The sequence below is a fragment of the Anomaloglossus baeobatrachus genome, chromosome 2, assembly GCF_048569485.1.
Source record: "Anomaloglossus baeobatrachus isolate aAnoBae1 chromosome 2, aAnoBae1.hap1, whole genome shotgun sequence".
Classification (NCBI taxonomy): Eukaryota; Metazoa; Chordata; class Amphibia; order Anura; family Aromobatidae; genus Anomaloglossus; species Anomaloglossus baeobatrachus.
Genome location: NC_134354.1, coordinates 2764127 through 2779275, shown reverse-complemented (window position 1 = coordinate 2779275; position 15149 = coordinate 2764127). Strand labels below are relative to the sequence as shown.

At 46.9% G+C, this 15149-nt stretch overlaps 1 protein-coding gene across 3 annotated transcripts in view; it reads right to left on the bottom strand.

The window, feature by feature from the left end:
- Positions 1–15149, bottom strand: part of VANGL1 (VANGL planar cell polarity protein 1) — a 246678-nt gene that overhangs the window by 110530 nt on the left and 120999 nt on the right. The window contains exon 1 of one of the 3 annotated variants that reach the window (XM_075332749.1): positions 13037–13168. The exons of the other annotated variants lie outside the window; for them this stretch is intronic. The gene's annotated coding sequence lies outside the window, so the exon portion shown is untranslated. Of the gene's footprint in view, positions 1–13036; positions 13169–15149 lie in introns of those variants that run through there. 3 annotated transcript variants of the gene reach the window in all.

The window sequence follows — 15149 nt, the reverse complement described above, 5'->3', positions numbered from 1 at the left end:
CTGTTTATGTAGTTAAAGAATATTTTAGGATTATTTTTACTTTCTCTCGCAATGAGTCTCTCTGTCTCAAACTTAGCTAACTTAATTTGCTATTTACATATTTTATTTAATTTTCTATAATTATATAATGCCTCATCACTACCTACCCTCTTTAATTCTTTTAAGGCTTTCTGTTTTTCTTTTATTGCTTCCCTTACAGCTCTATTTAGCCATAGGGGTTTCCTCCTATTTCTAGCATGTTTGTTCCCATAGGGTATATTTTCTGCACAAGCCCTATTCAGGATGCTCATAAAAGTCTCCCATTTGCTTTGTGTACTTTTATTACTTAGTACATCATCCCAGTTTATTGCACTAAGATCATCTCTCAACCGTTTCTAATTTGCTTTCCTGAAGTTTAGTGTCCTTGAAGCCCCTCTACTAGACATCTTACTAAAGAATACATGAAAACTTATTATTTTGTGATCACTATTCCCCAAGTAACCCCCAACTTGTATATTTGATATGCGGTCTGGCCTATTGGTTAGTACAAGGTCTAGTAGTGCTCCCCCTCTTGTGGGGTCCTGTACCATTTGTGAAAGGTAATTATCTTTCATTGTTATCAAAAATCTATTTCCTTTGCTGGAACTGCAAGTTTTTGTTCCCCAATTTATATCAGGATAGTTAAAGTCCCCCATAATAATTACCTCTCCGAGACTCGCTGCTTTATCAATTTGCTTTATGAGGAGATTCTCTACCTCTTCCATAATATTCGGCGTCTTATAACACACCCCTATCAGTATTTTATTCTTCTCCCCCCCCCCCCCCCCCTTATCTCCACCCATAGGGACTCTACATTCTCAGTACCCTCACATATGTTGTCACGCAGGATGGGTTGTAAGGATGATGTTACATATAGACACACCCCTCCCCCTCGCTTATTTGTACGGTCATTCCTGAATAGGCTATAACCCTGTAAATTAACAGCCCAGTCATAGCTCTCATCCAGCCATGTCTCTGATATCCCCACTATATCATCATTTTCTTCCAACAATATTAATTCTAATTCCTCCACCTTATTTGTGAGGCTTCGGGCATTAGTGTACATGCACGTTACGTATGACTCTGTACCTGTATTCCTGCTTACTGTATTAACTGTCCTAACCCTTCCCCCCGTACCACCCCCAATTTCATTACTTGTGCCCTGGTCACTATCTGCACTACATTCCCCTTCTATAAAGTGAATACCCTCGCCCCCCATTCCTAGTTTAAACACTCCTCCAACCTTCTAGCCATTTTCTGCCCCAGCAGAGCTGCACCTTCCCCATTAAGATGCAGCCCATCCCTAGCATAGAATCTGTAGCCAACTGAAAAGTCGGCCCAATTCTCCAGGAACCCAAAACCCTCTTTCCTACACCAATTCCTGAGCCACCTGTTAACCTCCCTGATCTCTCTTTGCCTCTCTGGTGTGGCTCGTGGCACAGGAAGTATTTCCGAAAATACCACCTTTGAGGGCCATGCTTTAAGTTTACAACCTAATTCCCTGAAATCATCTTTAAGGACCTTCCACCTACCTCTAACTTTGTCATTTGTGCCAATGTGTACAATGACCGCTGGGTCCTCCCCAGCCCCTCCCAGTAATCTGTCAACCCGATCAGCGATGTGCCGAACTCGAGCGCCAGGAAGACAACACACTGTTCGGCGATCCCTGTCTTTGTGACAGATTGCCCTATCTGTCCCCCTAATAATTGAGTCCCCCACTACCAGTACCTGTCTTGCCTGCCCTGCACTCCTATTCCCCCCCTTACTGGAGCAGACACTCCTCTGGCGTTCAGAGGTCATGCCTTGCTGCAGCAATGCTACCCCTGTAATGACATCCCCCTCATCTGAGAAGTTTGCAAACCTATTGGGGTGTGTCAGTTCAGGACTAGCCTTCCTAGCACTTTTCCCTTTACCCCCCTTTCTAACTGTCACCCAGCTACCTACCTCATCGTCCTGCCGCTCACTACTACGATCCTACTACGTGTAGGGATGGATTGATGGGTGATGGTACGAGTGTAGGGATGGATTGATGGGTGATGGTACGAGAATAGTTATGGATTGGTGGGTGATGGTACGAGTGTAGGGATGGATTGATGGGTGATGGTACGAGTGTAGGGATGGATTGATGGGTGATGGTACGAGAATAGTTATGGATTGGTGGGTGATGGTACGAGTGTAGGGATGGATTGATGGGTGATGGTACGAGTGTAGGGATGGATTGATGGGTGATGGTACGAGTGTAGGGATGGATTGATGGGTGATGGTACGAGTGTAGGGATTTATGGATGGGTGATGGTACGAGTGTAGGGATTTATAGATGGGTGATGGTACGAGTGTAGGGATTTATAGATGGGGGTTGCACACAGGGTGAGAACATGATTAAGACCTGAGCGTTGAAACGCGTTGTTCTGTCTGCTTCCTCATGATACAAGCCCTTACTTGCTGGATTTTAAATATTTCTACAATACATTTTTGGATTTTATTTACTTGGTCAGCGCTGGACTTTCTATTTTTCTATAGATAGAGGTGGTACAAGTGTAGGGATGTATAGATGTATAGGTGATACTATTTTAGAGATGGAGGGTGACACTAGTGTAATTAATAATAGATGGGTGATTATACCAGTGCAGGGATTGATAGATGACTGACAGTAAAAATGAAGGGATGGATAGCTGGGTGTCACAGGGTGTGATGGGATCACTAGGAACAGAGGAACCTTAATTGGCCCTCAGGCAAGAGAAATGCTGGCTAGCCCTGATCCCAAAGGTACACCTGAAGGTGATGATGTTTGGGCCGCCTTCCTTACCCTAGCTCCTGAACAACCCTGATAAATGACCCCCCTACCTCCACCCAAGAGTGGGCCGGGACAGGAGTGGTTAATCCCACACAAATAAACAGATGGGGGAAGACCAAAACTCAAGCTCACAGCAATCACTCACAGAGGAGTAGACAATACGTGATCAGGAGGAAACTTCAGGAAGGGAGGAAATAATCAAACACCAAGAGAATTTCCACAACACACCAAACAGCGCACAGAAGTTCACCAACAACAAGATATCAACGCACAAGGACCGGGATCGCATAAAGCTATCATCGGCATGGGAGACCAGGCTCCACCATCTTAAAAAGGGCGGAGGTGACTCTTCTGTGCCTCAAGCAGCAATCCACAGGCTAGCAGAAATTAACGTCTGTAAGCTCAATTACTAACAAGAGCACAGCTAGTTGATGCCCGAGCCTGTCTGTGCAACTCAAAAGCAGCATCATGTGGAGTGTCTGACTGTGCTGTGTGAACAGTGTCAGAAGTAGTCCTGACACTTGGCGAGTTTTGAGCCAGACACTTTGTACCAGAACCATTCACTTTATGTGGTGCCTCTGGACCAGGTCTCTCCAGATGATGACGATGGAATGCCCTATCCAGATGCTATGCATGGACCCCAGCGGCAGGCACCCAAGTCCTTTCCTCAGGACCATAAACCTGCCAATGAACCAGGTCCAGAGTAATGGACGAACCGAGAATCAACAATTCTCCATACCTGGAGCTACAAAGAACCATCAATCAAGACCGGAGCTGGAGGAAGAACCCACAATTTCTCTAACAGAGACTTGTGGGAGACATTGTAGATCTTATATGATGATGGCAAGGTCAGATGGAAAGCCGAGGTGATGACAGCCGTAATTCTGAATGGACTGATGAAACGAGGACCTAACTTAAGTGAGGGTACCTTAAGCTTAATGTTTTTAGTGGATCACCACACCAGATCACCCACACACAGGTGCGGACCAGGCACATGTCTACAGTCCGCCAGCCACACAATTAGGGCTCTTCTCCACTTGCGATTTCTATGTGCGAGTGCGATCTGATAGAAAATCGGATCACACTAGCACCAGTGTTAATCAATGAGGCTGTGTCCTCTTGCTAAATGTTTTACGGCACGTCTCGTGCTGCGATTTCACCGAGTCTCAGCTCTCGCACCCCCATGCAATCCTATGGGAGCGAGAAAAAAAATCAGAATCCAGGTGGCATGCGCATGTCATACAGATGGCATACACATGTCACACGGATCCTGACACTTGCATACCGCGTCAGACTGGCTACCGGAGGAATCTCCAGTAATACCAGTCCTGGCCGCGGTTACATGCACTGAACCCCGGAGCTGTCCCCTGAGCTCCAGAGTGCAGCCTGAACAGCGAGCGCCGAGTGATGGATTCCCCAGCGATTGCTGTTCAGTTCAGCACAGCTGCAAACAGATCGGGCAGATCTCCGGAGCTCAGGTGACAGATCCGGGGTTCAGTGCAGGTGACCGCGGCCAGGACTGGTATTACTGGAGATTCCTCCGGTAGCCAGTGTGACGCGGTATGCATAAACACTCACATAGAACCCGCATGACGCTCGCATGTCATACGATGCTATGTGAGGAAAAAAACACGCACCGTACGCAGACCACACGCAGATCACACACAGGACACTCCACTCACATCTGTAGCCGAGTGTCGCTGTGAATTTGTAAACGCAAGTGGAGAAGAGCCCTTATACCTAGAGCCCATGCTAAGCAACTGCTGCTGAATCTTTCCCATGTAGATGATAATGCATCCTCTACCCCAGATGAGTGCCCTTTCAGAAACGTACCAAACTGAGGATGGTGACCATAGACACCAAAAGGGGACAAACCAGAGGACTCATGCTGGTGACTATTGATCGCGAAATCAGCCAGAGGAAGAAACGAGGACCACTTCTCCTCATTATCCAAAACAAATTAGCGCAAATATTGCTCCAAGTTCTGGTTCATGCGCTCTGTCTGCCCATTAGATTGAGGGTGGAACGCCGATGAGTGAGAAAGCTTAATCCCTTAACGAAAGCAGAAAGCCTCCAAAGATTGGCAATAAAGTGAGCACCCCTACCAGATACAGCATCGGACAGGACCTCATGGAGTCTGAGGATTTCACAAATAAACACCCGAGCTAAAGTCTAAACATTGGGTAAAGACAGCAGGGCAATAAAATGTGTCATTCTGGAAAACCTGTCCACCACAACAAAAATAACCATATTACCAGCAGAGGGAGGAAGATCTGTAAAAAAACCTATGGAAATGTACATCCAAGGTTGACTAGGAACACTCAATGGTAACAAACAACCTGTCGGACGAGAGTGAGATGTCTTAGAGCATGCACAGGTTCTACAAGCAGACCCATGGGAGACCACATCCCTCCGGATTTTCGGCCACCAGAAACAACATAATACAAGATCCAGAGTTCTCTTCACCCCAGGGTGACCAGCCAGAACTAAATTATGATGTTCCTCCAGAACCTTAAAGTGAAGATTCAGAGGAACAAATGACCCTGATGATGCTCAGATTCCACTTCCACAGTGCTGGCCAAAAGTATTGGCACCCCTGCAATTCTGTCAGATAATACTCAGTTTCTTCCTGAAAATGATTGCAATCACAAATTCTTTGGTTTTATTATCTTCATTTAATTTGTCTTCAATGAAGAAGAAAAAAAAATTGTCATAAAGCCAAATTGGATATAATTCCACACCAAACATAAAAAGGGAATGGACAAAAGTATTGGCACTGTGTGAAAAATCCTGTGATGCTTCTGTAATTTGTGTAATAACAGCGCCTGTAACTTACCTGTGGCACCTAACAGGGGCTCGCAATAATAAATCACACTTGCAGCAGGTGACATGGAGTAAAGTTGCCTCCGCCTCTGTCCTGTGCCTTTGTGTGTACCACATTGAGCATGGAGAAAAGAAAGAAGACCAAAGAACTGTCTGAGGACTGAGAATCCAAATTGTGAGGAAGCATGAGCAATCTCAAGGCAAGAAGTCCATCTCCAAAGACCTGAAAGCTCCTGTGTCTACGGTGCGCAGTGTCATCAAGAAGTGTAAAGCCCATGGCACTGTGGTAACCTCCCTAGATGTGGAAGGAAAAGAAAAATTGACGAGAGATTTCAACTCAAGATTGTGCGGATGGTGGATAAAGAACCTCGACTAACATCCAAACAAGTACAAGCTGCCCTGCAGTCCGAGGGTGCAACAGTGTCACCCGTACTATCCGTCAGCGTCTGAATGAAAAGGGTCTGTATGGTAGGATACCCAGGAAGACCCAACTTCTTACCGCGAGACATAAAAAAGCCAGGCTGGAGTTTGCCAAAACTTACCTGAGAAAGCCTAAAACGTTTTGGAAGAATGTTCTCTGGTCAGATGAGACAAAAGTAGAGCTCTTTGGGAAAAGCCATTAACATAGAGTTTACAGGAAAAAAAAAAGAGGCATTCAAAGAAAAGAACATGGTCCCTACAGTCAAACATGGTGGAGGTTCCCTGATGTTTTGAGGTTGCTTTGCTGCCTCTGGCACTGGACTGCTTGACCGTGTGCATGGCATTATGAAGTCTGAAGACTATCAACAAATTTTGCAGCATAATGTAGGGCCCAGTGTGAGAAAGCTGGGTCTCCCTCAGAGGTCATGGGTCTTCCAGCAGGACAATGACCCAAAACACACTTCAAAAAGCACTAGAAAATGGTTTGAGAGAAAGCACTGGAGACTACTAAAGTGGCCAACAATGAGTCCAGACGTGAATCCCATAGAAGACCTGTGGAGAGATCTCACAATGGCAGTTTGGAGAAGGCCCCCTTCAAATCTCAGGGACCTGGAGCAGTTTGGAGAAGGCCCCCTTCAAATCTCAGGGACCTGGAGCAGTTTGCCAAAGAAGAATGGTCTAAAATTCCAGCAAAGCATTGTAAGAAACTCATTGATGGTTACCGGAAGCGGTTGTGCGCAGTTATTGTGGCTAAATGTTGTGCAACCAAGTATTGGGCTAAGGCGGGCTTTGCACACTACGACATCGCAGGTGCGATGTCGGTGGGGTCAAATTGAAAGTGACGCACATCCGGCATCGCATGCGACATCGTAGTGTGTAAAGCCTAGATACGATTAACGAGCGCAAAAGCGTCGTAATCGTATCATCGGTGCAGCGTCGGCGTAATCCATAATTACGCTGATGCGATGGTCCGATGTTGTTCCTCGTTCCAGCAGCAGCAGACATCGCTGTGTGTGAAGTCGCAGGAGCGAGGAACATCTCCTACCGGCGTCACCGTGGCTTCCGTAGGATATGCGGAAGGAAGGAGGTGGGCGGAATGTTTACATCCCGCTCATCTCCGCTCCTCCGCTCCTATTGGCCGCCTGCCGTGTGACGTCGCAGTGACACCACACGACCCGCCCCCTTAATAAGGAGGCGGGTCGCCGGCCAGACCAACGGTCGCAGGGCAGGTGAGTGCATGTGAAGCTGGCGTAGCGATAATTTTCGCTACGCCAGCTTTCACAAGATATTGTACCTGCGACGGGGGTGGGGACTATTGCGTGCGACATCGCAGCATCGGCTTGCGATGTCGCAACGTGCAAAGCCCGCCTAAGGGTGCCAATACTTTTGCCTGGCCCATTTTTGGAGTTTTGTGTGAAATGATCAATGATTTGATTTTTGTTTCATTCTCTTTTGTGTTTTTTCATTGCAAGCAAAATAAATGAAGATAATACCAAAGAATTTGTGATTGCAATCATTGTCAGGAAGAAACTGAGTATTCTCTGACAGAATTGCAGGGGTGCCAATACTTTTGGCCAGCACTGTATATTGAGTGCAAACACCACCACTCTCTTTAGAAGAATTAGCATTGGTTCCTCACAAGGTTCCCCACTACCACCCCGGAAAACTCCTGGACAGAGCATCAGCCTTCGTGTTTTTAGAACCCCGGGTGATAGCTAACAAAAAAATTAAACCTATTAAAAAAAGACCACCGAGTTTGTCTCGGTGTGATACAAGAGATATATGATGTGTAATTACAGTAATCGGATGAATTGCTCCCGCCAAAAATGTTGTCACTCCTCAAATACCAACTTAAAAGCAATTACGTGCGGCCGGAGATAACTTTTTAGAAAAGAAGGCACATGGACAAAATTTGCCTATAAACGGACCCTGAGATAATACAGCTCCCACCCCCACCTCTGATGCGTCAACTTCCACCGTGAAGGGAAGAGACACATCAGGCTGTATCAACAGCGGTGCTGAACAAAACATCTTTTAAGGTATTCCAAAGCGTATATAGCACCCTGAAACCAGTTAGAATTGTCCGTAGCTTTTTTCATCATGTAAGTCAGAGGTCTTGCTATGGCAGAACTTTTTTTAATAGACTTTCTGTAATAATTTGCAAAAAAACGCAATAAAAATGATGTTATTCTATTTTTTTAACTAGTTTTAGTAACTTTATTAGAAGAACAAAAATATATTATTTTCCCTCTAGAACACAGGACACAGAGACGCTGCTATATACAATGTCTCTATGTCCAGCGTAATCTGCTGTGGAGTCAGAGGCTGCACTGCTGTATACAATGTCTCTATGTCCAGTGTAATCTGCTGTGGAGTCAGAGGCTGCACTGCTGTATACAATGTCTCTATGTCCAGTGTAATCTGCTGTGGAGTCAGAGGCTGCACTGCTGTATACAATGTCTCTATGTCCTGTGTAATCTGCTGTGGAGTCAGAGGCTGCACTGCTGTATACAATGTCTCTATGTCCAGTGTAATCTGCTGTGGAGTCAGAGGCTGCACTGCTGTATACAATGTCTCTATGTCCTGTGTAATCTGCTGTGGAGTCAGAGGCTACACTGCTGTATACAATGTCTCTATGTCCAGTGTAATCTGCTGTGGAGTCAGAGGCTGCACTGCTGTATACAATGTCTCTATGTCCAGTGTAATCTGCTGTGGAGTCAGAGGCTGCACTGCTGTATACAATGTCTCTATGTCCAGTGTAATCTGCTGTTGAGTCAGAGGCCGCACTCCTCTGTACAATGTCTCTATGTCCAGTATAATCTGCTGTGGAGTCAGAGGCTGCACTGCTGTATACAATGTCTCTATGTCCAGTGTAATCTGCTGTGGAGTCAAAGGCCGCACTCCTCTGTACAATGTCTCTATGTCCAGTGTAATCTGCTGTGGAGTCAGAGGCTGCACTGCTGTATACAATGTCTCTATGTCCAGTGTAATCTGCTGTGGAGTCAGAGGCTGCACTGCTGTATACAATGTCTCTATGTCCAGTGTAATCTGCTGTTGAGTCAGAGGCCGCACTCCTCTGTACAATGTCTCTATGTCCAGTATAATCTGCTGTGGAGTCAGAGGCTGCACTGCTGTATACAATGTCTCTATGTCCAGTGTAATCTGCTGTGGAGTCAAAGGCCGCACTCCTCTGTACAATGTCTCTATGTCCAGTGTAATCTGCTGTGGAGTCACAGACCGCACTGCTCTGTACAATGGATCTCTATGTCCAGTGTAATCTGCTGTGGAGTCAGAGGCTGCAATGCTCTGTATAATGGATCTCTATGTCCAGTGTAATCTGCTGTGGAGTCAGAGGCTTAACTGCACTGTACAATGGATCTCTATGTCCAGTGTAATCTGCTGTGGAGTCAGACGCTGCACTGCTATATATAATGTCTCTATGTCCAGTATAATCTGCTGTGGAGTCAGAGGCCGCACTGCTGTATACAATGTCTCTATGTCCAGTGTAATCTGCTGTGGAGTCAGAGGTTGCACTGCTGTATACAATGTCTATATGTCCAGTGTAATCTGCTGTGAAGTCAGAGGCCGCACTGCTGTATACAATGTCTCTATGTCCAGTGTAATCTTCTGTGGAGTCAGAGGCCGCACTCCTCTGTACAATGTCTCTATGTCCAGTGTAATCTGCTGTGGAGTCAGAGGCTGCACTGCTGTATACAATGTCTCTATGTCCTGTGTAATCTGCTGTGGAGTCAGAGGCCGCACTGCTGTATACAATGTCTCTATGTCCTGTGTAATCTGCTGTGGAGTCAGAGCCTGCACTGCTGTATACAATGTCTCTATGTCCAGTGTAATCTGCTGTGGAGTCAAAGGCTGCACTGCTGTATACAATGTCTCTATGTCCAGTGTAATCTGCTGTGGAGTCAGAGGCCGCACTCCTCTGTACAATGTCTCTATGTCCAGTATAATCTGCTGTGGAGTCAGAGGCTGCACTGCTCTATACAATGTCTCTATGTCCAGTGTAATCTGCTGTGGAGTCAGAGGCTGCACTGCTGTATACAATGTCTCTATGTCCAGTGTAATCTGCTGTGGAGTCAGAGGCCGCACTGCTGTACACAATGACTCTATGTCCAGTGTAATCTGCTGTGAAGTCAGAGGCCGCACTGCTGTATACAATGTCTCTATGTCCAGTGTAATCTGCTGTAGAGTCAGAGGCTGCACTGCTGTATACAATGTCTCTATGTCCAGTGTAATCTGCTGTGGAGTCAGAGGCCGCACTGCTGTACACAATGTCTCTATGTCCAGTGTAATCTGCTGTGGAGTCAGAGGCCGAACTCCTCTGTACAATGTCTCTATGTCCAGTGTAATCTGCTGTGAAGTCAGAGGCCGCACTGCTGTATACAATGTCTCTATGTCCAGTGTAATCTGCTGTAGAGTCAGAGGCTGCACTGCTGTATACAATGTCTCTATGTCCAGTGTAATCTGCTGTGGAGTCAGAGGTCGCACTGCTGTATACAATGTCTCTATGTCCAGGGTAATCTGCTGTGGAGTCAGAGGCTGCACTGCTGTATACAATGTCTCTATGTCCAGTGTAATCTGCTGTAGAGTCAGAGTTGCACTGCTCTGTACAATGTCTCTATGTCCAGTATAATCTGCTGTGGAGTCAGAGGCTGCACTGCTGTATACAATGTCTTTATGTCCAGTGTAATCTGCTGTGGAGTCAGAGGCTGCCCTGCTGTATACAATGTCTCTATGTCCAGTGTAATCTGCTGTAGAGTCAGAGGCTGCACTGCTGTATACTATGTCTCTATGTCCAGTGTAATCTGCTGTGGAGTCAGAGGCTGCACTGCTGTATACAATGTCTCTATGTCCAGTGTAATCTGCTGTGGAGTCAGAGGCTGCACTGCTATATACAATGTCTCTATGTCCAGTGTAATCTGCTGTGGAGTCAGAGGCTGCACTGCTGTATACAATGTCTTTATGTCCAGTGTAATCTGCTGTGGAGTCAGAGGCCGCACTGCTGTATACAATGTCTTTATGTCCAGTGTAATCTGCTGTGGAGTCAGAGGCTGCACTGCTGTATACAATGTCTCTATGTCCAGTGTAATCTGCTGTGGAGTCAGAGGCTGCACTGCTGTATACAATGTCTCTATGTCCAGTGTAATCTGCTGTGGAGTCAGAGGCTGCACTGCTGTATACAAGGTCTCTATGTCCAGTGTAATCTGCTGTGGAGTCAGAGGCTGCACTGCTGTATACAATGTCTCCATGTCCAGTGTAATCTGCTGTGGAGTCAGAGGCTGCACTGCTGTATACAATGTCTCTATGTCCAGTGTAATCTGCTGTGGAGTCAGAGGCTGCACTGCTGTGTACAATGTCTCTATGTCCAGTGTAATCTGCTGTGGAGTCAGAGGCTGCACTGCTGTATACAATGTCTCTATGTCCAGTGTAATCTGCTGTGGAGTCAGAGGCCGCACTGCTGTATACAATGTCTCTATGTCCAGTGTAATCTGCTGTGGAGTCAGAGGCTGCACTGCTGTATACAATGTCTCTATGTCCAGTGTAATCTGCTGTGGAGTCAGAGCCCGCACTGCTGTATAGAATGTCTCTATGTCCAGTGTAATCTGCTGTGGAGTCAGAGGCTGCACTGCTGTATACAATGTCTCTATGTCCAGTGTAATCTGTTGTGGAGTCAGAGGCTGCACTGCTGTATACAATGTCTCTATGTCCAGTGTAATCTGCTGTGGAGTCAGAGGCTGCACTGCTGTATACAATGTCTCTATGTCTTGTGTAATCTGCTGTGGAGTCAGAGGCCGCACTGCTGTATACAATGTCTCTATGTCCAGTGTAATCTGCTGTGGAGTCAGAGGCCGCACTGCTGGATACAATGTCTCTATGTCCAGTGTAATCTGCTGTGGAGTCAGAGGCCGCACTGCTGTATACAATGTCTCTATGTCCAGTGTAATCTGCTGTGGAGTCAGAGGCCGCACTGCTGTATAAAATGTCTCTATATCCTGTGTAATCTGCTGTGGAGTCAGAGGCCGCACTCCTTTGTACAATGTCTCTATGTCCAGTGTAATCTGCTGTGGAGTCAGAGGCTGCACTGCTGGATACAATGTCTCTATGTCCTGTGTAATCTGCTGTGGAGTCAGAGGCTGCACTGCTGTATACAATGTCTCTATGTCCAGTGTAATCTGCTGTGGAGTCAGAGGCTGCACTGCTGTATACAGTGTCTCTATGTCCTGTGTAATCTGCTGTGGAGTCAGAGGCTGCACTGCTGTATACAATGTCTCTATGTCCAGTGTAATCTGCTGTGGAGTCAGAGGCCGCACTGCTGTATACAATGTCTCTATGTCCAGTGTAATCTGCTGTGGAGGCTGAGGCCGCACTGCTGTATACAATGTCTCTATGTCCTGTGTAATCTGCTGTGGAGTCAGAGGCCGCACTGCTGGATACAATGTCTCTATGTCCTGTGTAATCTGCTGTGGAGGCTGAGGCCGCACTGCTGTATACAATGTCTCTATGTCCTGTGTAATCTGCTGTGGAGTCTGATGCCGCACTGCTGTATACAATGTCTCTATGTCCAGTGTAATCTGCTGTGGAGTCAGAGGCCGCACTGCTGTATACAATGTCTCTATGTCCAGTGTAATCTGCTGTGGAGGCTGAGGCCGCACTGCTGTATACAATGTCTCTATGTCCTGTGTAATCTGCTGTGGAGTCAGAGGCTGCACTGCTGTATACAATGTCTCTATGTCCAGTGTAATCTGCTGTGGAGTCACAGACCACACTGCAGGTTCAGGTATAGAAAATCCCATTGTGACCTCATCAGAGTCTGTGGCTCTAAAGCTGGGGCTCCTGCTGAAATATTTGGAATTTGTTGGTTTGAGTCGCAGGGGGAATGAAAATGAAAAAAAGGACATTTTTGTAATTATTTCTCATTAATTTATTGTAGTTTTAAAGGAACAAAAACATCTGACTATTTTTCACCTTCAGGGACACAGAGATAACTGTATCTGTCTGTATATGGCTGAATCTGCTCCTGGGTTCCCAGCTGCAATATAGGGGAAGATTACCAAATCCCTCGTCTTCCTCTCAGTCCAGGCAGGGGCTCAATGGTAGAGCTGCTGCCTATGGGCAAGGAGCGCACAGGTTATGACCTGGGAAACCAGAGGAGAATTTAATTTCTGCACGGAGAATAAAAGCAGGAAAAGAACAGTGACTGCCGGGACAACGGGACTGAGCCTCCAAATCAGGACATCCTGGCTGTATCAGATCGCTGGGAGCTGTGTAATAAGTGAATGACGACATCTCTACAGGAATCGGGCATACATACCGTTATCTTCATATCTGGATGATAGTAATCACTGGGTAAGAAGAGAGGAAGCTGAAGGCCGGTGTGTGTGAATGGAAAAGCGAGTAATAAGGAAAAGAGGAGAGGGAGGATAAAGCGACAGATGGTGGAAGGAAGAATATTGGGATGAAAGGATAGGTGTGAGGGAAGAGATAAGGCTGGAGTATTACTCGCGTGAGGATCGCATCACCCAGTCGCGGCTCTCCAATCAGGAGCTGGTCAGCTCAATGTATTTCTATGTAGCTGACATGTTCCTATCAAGAGAACCGTGGCTAGTCAGCTCAATGTATTTCTATGTAGCCGACACACTCCTATCATGAGAGCCATCGCCGGTCAGCTGCATGTATTTCTATGTAGCCGACACGCTCCTATCATGAGAGCCATCGCCGGTCAGCTGCATGTATTTCTATGTAGCCGACACGCTCCTATCATGAGAGCCATCGCCGGTCAGCTGCATGTATTTCTATGTAGCCGACACGCTCCTATCATGAGAGCCATCGCCGGTCAGCTGCATGTATTTCTATGTAGCCGACACACTCCTATCATGAGAGCCATCGCCGGTCAGCTGCATGTATTTCTATGTAGCCGACACGCTCCTATCATGAGAGCCATCGCCGGTCAGCTGCATGTATTTCTATGTAGCCGACACGCTCCTATCATGAGAGCCATCGCCGGTCAGCTCAATGTATTTCTATGTAGCCGACACACTCCTATCATGAGAGCCATCGCCGGTCAGCTGCATGTATTTCTATGTAGTCGACACGCTCCTATCATGAGAGCCATCGCTGGTCAGCTGCATGTATTTCTATGTAGCCGACACACTCCTATCATGAGAGCCATCGCCGGTCAGCTGCATGTATTTCTATGTAGCCGACACGCTCCTATCATGAGAGCCATCGCCGGTCAGCTGCATGTATTTCTATGTAGCCGACACACTCCTATCATGAGAGCCATCGCCGGTCAGCTGCATGTATTTCTATGTAGCCGACACGCTCCTATCATGAGAGCCATCGCCGGTCAGCTGCATGTATTTCTATGTAGCCGACACACTCCTATCATGAGAGCCATCGCCGGTCAGCTGCATGTATTTCTATGTAGCCGACACACTCCTATCATGAGAGCCATCGCCGGTCAGCTGCATGTATTTCTATGTAGCCGACACGCTCCTATCATGAGAGCCATCGCCGGTCAGCTGCATGTATTTCTATGTAGCCGACACACTCCTATCATGAGAGCCATCGCCGGTCAGCTGCATGTATTTCTATGTAGCCGACACGCTCCTATCATGAGAGCCATCGCCGGTCAGCTGCATGTATTTCTATGTAGCCGACATGCTCCTATCATGAGAGCCGTGGCCGGTCAGCTGCATGTATTTCTATGTAGCCGACACACTCCTATCATGAGAGCCATCGCCGGTCAGCTGCATGTATTTCTATGTAGCCGACACGCTCCTATCAGGAGAGCCATCGCTGGTCAGCTGCATGTATTTCTATGTAGCTGACACGCTCCTATTAGGAACACCCTCTTTGCAGGTGAGCCGTGACTGATCAGCTCAATGTATTTCTATTTCTTTGTTGAATTGGTCGGTGGCTGACCCCCACCTTGCCGTGCACCCTAATTTGGGATGTATTCCACCTGTCTTGATTTTGGCAATTGGTGGCTGTTCACATTCAGTCATCAGGCCTTGTCCACAGGCTATTTACTTTAAGCAGCATTTGCTTGGACCTGTCCCACCCACAGCCATGATTC